The 6944-nt window shown below is 55.1% G+C and overlaps 1 long non-coding RNA gene across 1 annotated transcript; it reads right to left on the reverse strand.

Annotated features, from left to right (window-relative positions):
• Positions 1–226: 226 nt before the first annotated feature.
• On the reverse strand, positions 227–6468 carry LOC118726010. The gene is made up of 3 exons (XR_004990192.2): positions 6351–6468; positions 6088–6218; positions 227–346 (listed from the first exon to the last, which is right to left on the reverse strand). It is a non-coding gene; the product is annotated as an uncharacterized LOC118726010 (long non-coding RNA).
• Positions 6469–6944: the final 476 nt, after the last annotated feature.

The following is a 6944-nucleotide window of genomic DNA, read 5'->3' on the forward strand; positions in this document are numbered from 1 at the left end:
CGAGGGGCCAGGCTGGGGGCTCGGGGGCTGCAGATGCAGGGAAGGGCCCAGGGCAGATGGCCCCCGAGTCCCCGACCAAGCTCTCCCAACCTGCAACACACCCAACCTTCTCCTTGCTAACCATCGGTTACCACCAGCCCCAGCCCAGATGGCTCTGCACACAGTTTCCGGTCACCCAGAGAAGCAGGCTCCTCCTCCAGGCTAGGCCTGCTCACTCACCTCAGAGGCCATCGGGTACTTGACCATCGGCTGGGACCAGGTGGTGATCTTCTTTCTGTAGCCGTTGCAGCTAGGAATAACCTTGCAGTCGATGTTCCCCACCTCTGGGTAGGTAACTTCAAGGCCGCTACAGAGAGAGAGAGAGAGAGAGAGAGAGGTGAATGTCAGGGCTTTAGGAAGCCTGGGGTATATAAGGGTTCTGTCTAACACTGTTGGGAACTGTATAATCAAGTGGGATTGAATCTGTGTGGCCTAAGAGGTGCTTGACTTCTTGGTGCCTCAGTTTATTCACCTGTAAAATGGAGACACTAACGGAATCTATGTACAGGTTGCCTTGAGGGGTAAAGTAAGGGATCCATGCAGAGCAGTCAGAAAGTGTTAGCTATCGTCAGTGTCTTCTCCTCAAAAAAGAACATATATCCCAGGCAAACTAATCAGGGGCCAGGTGTGATCAGTATCTTTAAAGTACGACTATAAGAATCGCTTTTTTTTTTAATTTTTTAATATATTTTATTGATTTCCTACAGAGAGGAAGGGAGAGAGATAGAGAGCTAGAAACGTCGATGAGAGAGAAACATCGACCAGCTGCCTCTTGCACACCCCCTACTGGGGATGTGCCCGCAACCAATGTACATGCCCTTGCCCGGAATCAAACCTGGGATCTTTCAGTCTGCAGACCGACGCTCTACCACTGAGCCAAACAGGCTTCCGCAAGAATCGCATTTAAACATTGCTTTTGGGGAATGTTTTTATTACATAAAGAAACACTTAGCAAATTCACACCGCCTTCTTCGTGGCACAATCTGTGTTCTCCCCTTACAATTAAGATCCTCTCACTGTTTGGAATCCCGCCACTTAAACAATCCACTTCTTTGGGTTAGATATTGCCCGTACCTTGGCCTACTATTCATTGCACTATCAAAATGCAGCCGAAACCGGTTTGGCTCAGTGGATAGAGCGTCAGCCTGCGGACTGAAAGGTCCCAGGTTCGATTCCGGTCAAGGGCATATACATTGGTTGCAGGCACATCCCCAGTAGGAGGTGTACAGGAGGCAGCTGGTCGATATTTCTCTTTCATCGATGTTTCTAACTATCCCTCTCTCTTCCTCTCTGTAAAAAATCAATAAAATATATTTTTTCAAAATGCAAACATCTCTCAGGGGGTAAAGTATCTCGTCACTAAGACTGTGCTATGTACTTATTTATCTGCCTTCTCCCTGAGAAGGGTCTGAACAGCGTGAGTGCTCTGGGAACCCGGCTCAGCCGGAGGGCTGATCCCACAATGCCACCAGGGGGAGCCTTCAGGGCCTACTTGTGTCTAAAAGTAGGGATGTAAGCCAGGCTTTCAAATCGATTATTTACAAAAACCTCTGGTGCCTTGTTTTCACTTGCTTCTTCCTCCTCGTCCTTCTGTCACTTCTTATCACAAAGACTCGAGGTCTCCCTAGGGTTTGTCAACGGATGGTCATTGGTGCTGATTCAACACTATCAGGAATCCCCAATACGGATTATGGTGGAGGAGGAGACTTCATTCAGTGCAAACAGCTCAGCTGTGACACAGCACGGCTCAACAGGGTGACATCTCAATTAGGAAACAGCATGGCTGTGAGACACTCTTGGGTGTGAGGTGGCATGGCCCCTTTCCAGCTAGACAGCTCTGTTCCACTCGGGAATCTTCCACTCCAGCCAGGGATAAACACGGTCTTCAGTGGAAGAGAGAGTGTGCTCCATGAGTTAGAGGGAAGCTGACTTCCGTGGAGAGAAGTCCCCACCCGTAGCCCCTGATTAATTTGTTCTCATGCAAAAGAGGATTCCAAACCCTCACAATGTGATTGGTCCAAAAAGCATTGTCCTGATTGGTCAGAATGGATCTGCTCGGATTGGTTGGTGAAGATGCTAATGAGGATGTAGCTGTGCAGCTCTCATTGGACAGGAACAATCTCAGTCTTATTGGTTGAAATAAGAGTCAGGGAACTCCTATATAAGGCTGGCTCAGCCGGCAGGAACACAGTGCAGGCAGGCAGCTCGCTGGAGGCTTCTCCCTGAAGTGCGGCTTGCGGCTCCCTGGAAGCTCCTGTGTAGCGGCAGCTGCGAGGCTCTGTTTGTTGGGTTTAGCCCAGTTAGCCACCAGGAACCCCTTTCAAAAGGTACATGAACTCTCTGGTCAGCATTTCACTTGGTTTAGATGACACATTGAGAGAGAAGGTGTGTCCTCGGCCTTGGTAAACAGCCCAGCACGGCTGAGAAGCTCCGCAGCCTGCCACGGTCACCCAGCACTGCCCGTGGCTTTCTGCTGCGCGTGACGCCTGAGGAGGAGGACGGGGTGAAAATGGAATTTGGGTAGTAGAGCTGGAGCGGGAGCTCCTCAAGTTTGAACCTGGGAGAGAGGCAAGGACGACATCCTGGTGAGGAGCCCCACATTCCTCCTCCTGATCCCACCCTTCCAGAGGCTTCTGAGGCCCCCTCTCAGGCAAAGGCAGCTGGAGCTGCAGCACTCGCCAGATGCAAGGTTCTTCCTCAGGCCAGCACCCCGACGCCAGGACGCAGGCCGGCTGAGGCAGGACAGTTCACCACTGAGCTGCACCACCGGCTTGCTGAGCCAACGTGTAACTCTTCACACGTCTACAGCCATTGCTTCTGAATGGTGTGGTTTTAATAGCTTTTGAAGAACTTTCAGAGGACAGGTTTTCATTTGTCTTCGCAGCAGCCTTTCAAGGATCATTTGGTTTGTTTCGACCACCTCCTGCCCCTGCAGCTAGTGAGCACTGAGGCTGAGAGAGAGTCATCACATGGCACTGAACTGGGAAAGGCCAAGAGTCAGGGAGAAGGGGAAACTGAGGACCAGATGGGCCTTCCCCAGGGAATGAACAGGTCTCATTTCTATTCGCATGGAGTTGCTGCAAGTGCTAAAACAGTGACGCAGAATCAGCAGGTTGATATTTGGTTAGTAGGTCTAGCAGTGGTCCTCAAACTTTTTAAAGTGGGGGCCAGATCACGGTCCCTCAGAGAGCTGGAGGGCCGGACTATATGAACTACTAATTCCTACTGTAACACCTCGGCTGCGCTCACTGCCCAAAAAACCTGGCGGGCCGGATCAGACTCCTCTGCGAGCCGCATGTGGCCCGCGGGCCATAGTTTGAAGACGCCTGGTCTAGAGCCTGTGGGCATGCCCTGGCAGGGTATGTATGTGCCAGGGGCCCGGGCACATCACACCCATGGGCACTGCCAGCCGGGTGTGAAGTTCTCCAATCACCACACAGCAGGGCAAGCCGAGGGTCCTGAGGAGCTGCTTTACTAAAGGCTTGGATCAGGACACAGGCAAACTTGGATTGTGAAAGGCCCAACGCTGGTAACTAACCATCCAGATGATCAAACCCGCCTACAAGAAAATCTGGACAAACCTGAGGTGAATTGAGCCAGAAATTAAATCTAGTGAAAACACCCTCGCATTCAAGTTCGAAAACCTCGAAGGGGCTATCTTCCTGCAGGGAGTGCCCACTCCACTCATTTTGTTCCTTACATAGGACAAGTTCCAATCTCCACTCCTGATCTCCTGAGGAGACCAGGGTGCATCCAAGAAAGTTGGGTGAGAGGACCAGGGATTCTGGTCCCGACTTGGCCATTATCTGGCATTACAATAGAGATGGGGTGGGGATTGGGAGAAGGAAGTGTCATTTGTTGGACCACCCTAATAGGTCAGGCGCATTACATATTATCCCATTCATATGTTGAAATCCTAGCCCTTGGCAGGCGGTGCCTCTGAGAGGTGCTTAGGTCATGAGGGTGGAGCCCTCATGAATGGGATTAGTGCCCTTACAAAGCAGATCCCATAGAGATCTCTCTTTCCTTCTGCCCTGTGAGGACACAGCAAGAAGACGGGTGTCTGTGAACCAGGAAGCGGGTCCTCACCCAGACATCAACTTTGCTACAGCTTGATCTTGGACTTTCCAGCCTCCAGAATAGGGGTGTCGAACTCAATCAGAGAAGGGGACAAAATCTAAAATCCAGCCTAAATCACGAGCTGAATGGTTTACTGAACAGTCATAAACTGTCATTGTGATGGAAACGCAGCGGAGTGCAGTGATGACAGCGCGGGCCACATTGCAAGGCCTGGCGGGAAGGATTTGGCCCGAGGGCCTTGTGTTTGACACATGTGCTCCAGAATGCTGAGAAAGAAATTTCTGTAGTTTATAAGCCCACTAGTCTCCGGCAGTTTGTTATAACAGCCCCAAAGGGCTAAGATAGCCCCCCCCCCCGCCCCCCGCCATTACTGGAGATGCTCTGGGCCCTGGGTGGGATCAGCAGCCCAAAGCTGGTGGGGAAAGAGCAGGAGTGCAGAGTCAGGTGAGGGGTTTTAGCCCCATCCTGACACCTGTCAGCTGTGTTGGCACCATGGGAGGGTGATTTAATCTCTGGAGATTCCTCATCTGTGAAATGAGGATGATAATATTTGGAAGATTCATGATAGCCATCAAATGAGTCAGGACATCTAAGGCCCCAGCAGAACTCCTGGCCTGTAACAGGGGCCACCAGCTTCCATCCGGATGCAACACGGAACCGCCTCGGGCAGCTGGGGTGCAGGGCAGCCAACTCCAGTGAGTGCATGCACACACACACACACACACACACACACACACGCATTTCTTGTGCATCCCAGTGTGGGCGCCACGGGGCTAGGGGTGGGACACAGAGGCACTCCACCACTGGCTGTTGCTGCAGCCTGGCCCTGCCTTGCCTGGCCCAGCAGACCTGCCAGCTGGTGGGGCCGTGACTTCTGCCTCCCGGAGGAAGAAGCCTGCCCAGAAGGCTCCGCTCAGCAGAGCACCAGGAGGGCTGGCTCCCTCCCACACGAACCTTCACCCGGAACAGTTCACTAGAGTTTTAAAATGTACTCATAGGAACAGAATATGTTGGGTGTTTTGTTTTTGTTTTTTGTTGTTGTTTTTTTTTTTGGGGGGGGGGGAGGCTTCAACCATCTCTTTAAGGGGAAGGATGTTCTCTTTCGAAAAGCAATGTCTGTGAGAATTCAAATTACACAAGAAGACAGAGTAAGAAGCCTCCTCCCTCCCTCCCTCCCTCCCCCCCTCCCTCCCTCCCTCCCCCCCCTCCCTCCCTCCCTCCCCCCTCCCTCCCTCCCTCCCTCCCTCCCCCCCCTCCCTCCCTCCCTCCCCCCCTCTCTCCCTCCCTCCCTCCCCCCCCTCCCTCCCTCCCTCCCTCCCTCCCTCCCCCCCCCTCCCTCCCTCCCTCCCTCCCTCCCTCCCTCCCTCTCTCTCCTGTTGGTTCATTGGGAAGACAGACTGGCCACAGGGCGGTGGCCACAGGCCTGGGCAGCCCTCAGGATGACCCCCGACAAGGAAGACTGGCTCTTCCAGCCCAGGTTTGTGCGGAGGGAGCTGACGTTCCATGCAGCCGTTGGCGGAGAGAAGCTGTGCCCTTGGAGGAAACACCCAGCCTCGGACGCCCGGCCTCCTCCTGGACAGCAACCAGCGGCCGCTCCCTGGGAAGGCCAGCCTGTCCCAACACCCCTGGGGCCTGTTCCTGAAAAGCAAACAGCCAGCTCTCAAGTTGCCACTCTTCTTTAAAGTGCCCCTCTGACGGGAGAGGGAGCCCTTGGGACTGTAGGGCAGGATGGGCTCTCCGGGTCCTGGCAAGGCGGGCCAGGCCACATCCACACTCCGCCCTGGTCCCCGGAAGCTGCCCTCTGGAAGCAGGGGTCCAGCTCAACGTCCTCTTTCCTCAGGGCCCTCCCGCGTCCCAGGGTCTCCTTCTCTGCCTCTGCAAAGGCTGCCTCAGGAGGAGGTGCTCCTTGTTCTGGAAGCACCTTCCCGAGACCCCGGCCCAGCTGCTCTGGGCTCCCGCCAGCCTTACTTGCAGAGGTCAGTATCCGTGGCATTTACAGGCTCGGGCGCACACGTCATCTGCGGGGATCCGGTGGCCACCATCGCCAGGCCCACAAACAGGGCTGCCGTGGCCAGCCCCATTGTCCAGCCCATGGGCACCTGGAACAGAAGGAGCCTTTAGTGCTGCCAGCCCTCTGCAGGTGGAGCTCTTGCCACCCCCATTCCCCCTGCTTCTACCCCCACCGCCACCCCCCCCCTCCCTCCCACCCTGGCCCTGCCCCAGGGGCCCACCTGGAGGAACAGAGACCCCTAGTGAGCAGCGGGAGAGGATCTGGCAGCTGATTGGCCGGACACAAGTGCTTTGGGAGGACCTAGGCCTACTCCAGGCTGGACTCCATTTGCAGTCCTGGCTGAGGCCCCGGGCGCCTCTGTCAGAACAAGGCTCTGCTGTCACTTGAGCCCTGGCTGCCAGGGCCCAGAGCAGGCTGCAAAGCAGAGGCGCTCAGTGAGCCTCTCAGCTCAGCTCCTCAATCTGCCCTCACCACTTGCCTGTGTGTGGCCGGTTGGCCAAGGGCCAGCCTGCTCCTTGGGCTTTTATGCAAACCCTGGAAGCTGGCGGCGCCAGGCTTCGGGCTGGGGGAGGTTCTGGGGAGCTTGCAGGAGCCTGGCCTTCGTTGTTTTTCTGGGAGCAGGGACCTGGCTGGGCTGGGCTCCCTGGACAGCTCTGCTTTTCTGCCCACAGTTCCTCCGCCACCTGTTTGACAGCCTGGGCTGTCTGGTGTGCTTGGACACAGCCATCTTGTGTAGGAGCTGCTGCACGTGGGGCAGGGCTGACCCAGCCCGAGGCCAGCTTTGAGGGGCCAGCTGAGGACAAAAGGGCTCATC

This window comes from Pipistrellus kuhlii, unplaced genomic scaffold (genome assembly GCF_014108245.1).
Source record: "Pipistrellus kuhlii isolate mPipKuh1 unplaced genomic scaffold, mPipKuh1.p scaffold_m20_p_21, whole genome shotgun sequence".
Lineage (NCBI taxonomy): Eukaryota > Metazoa > Chordata > Mammalia > Chiroptera > Vespertilionidae > Pipistrellus > Pipistrellus kuhlii.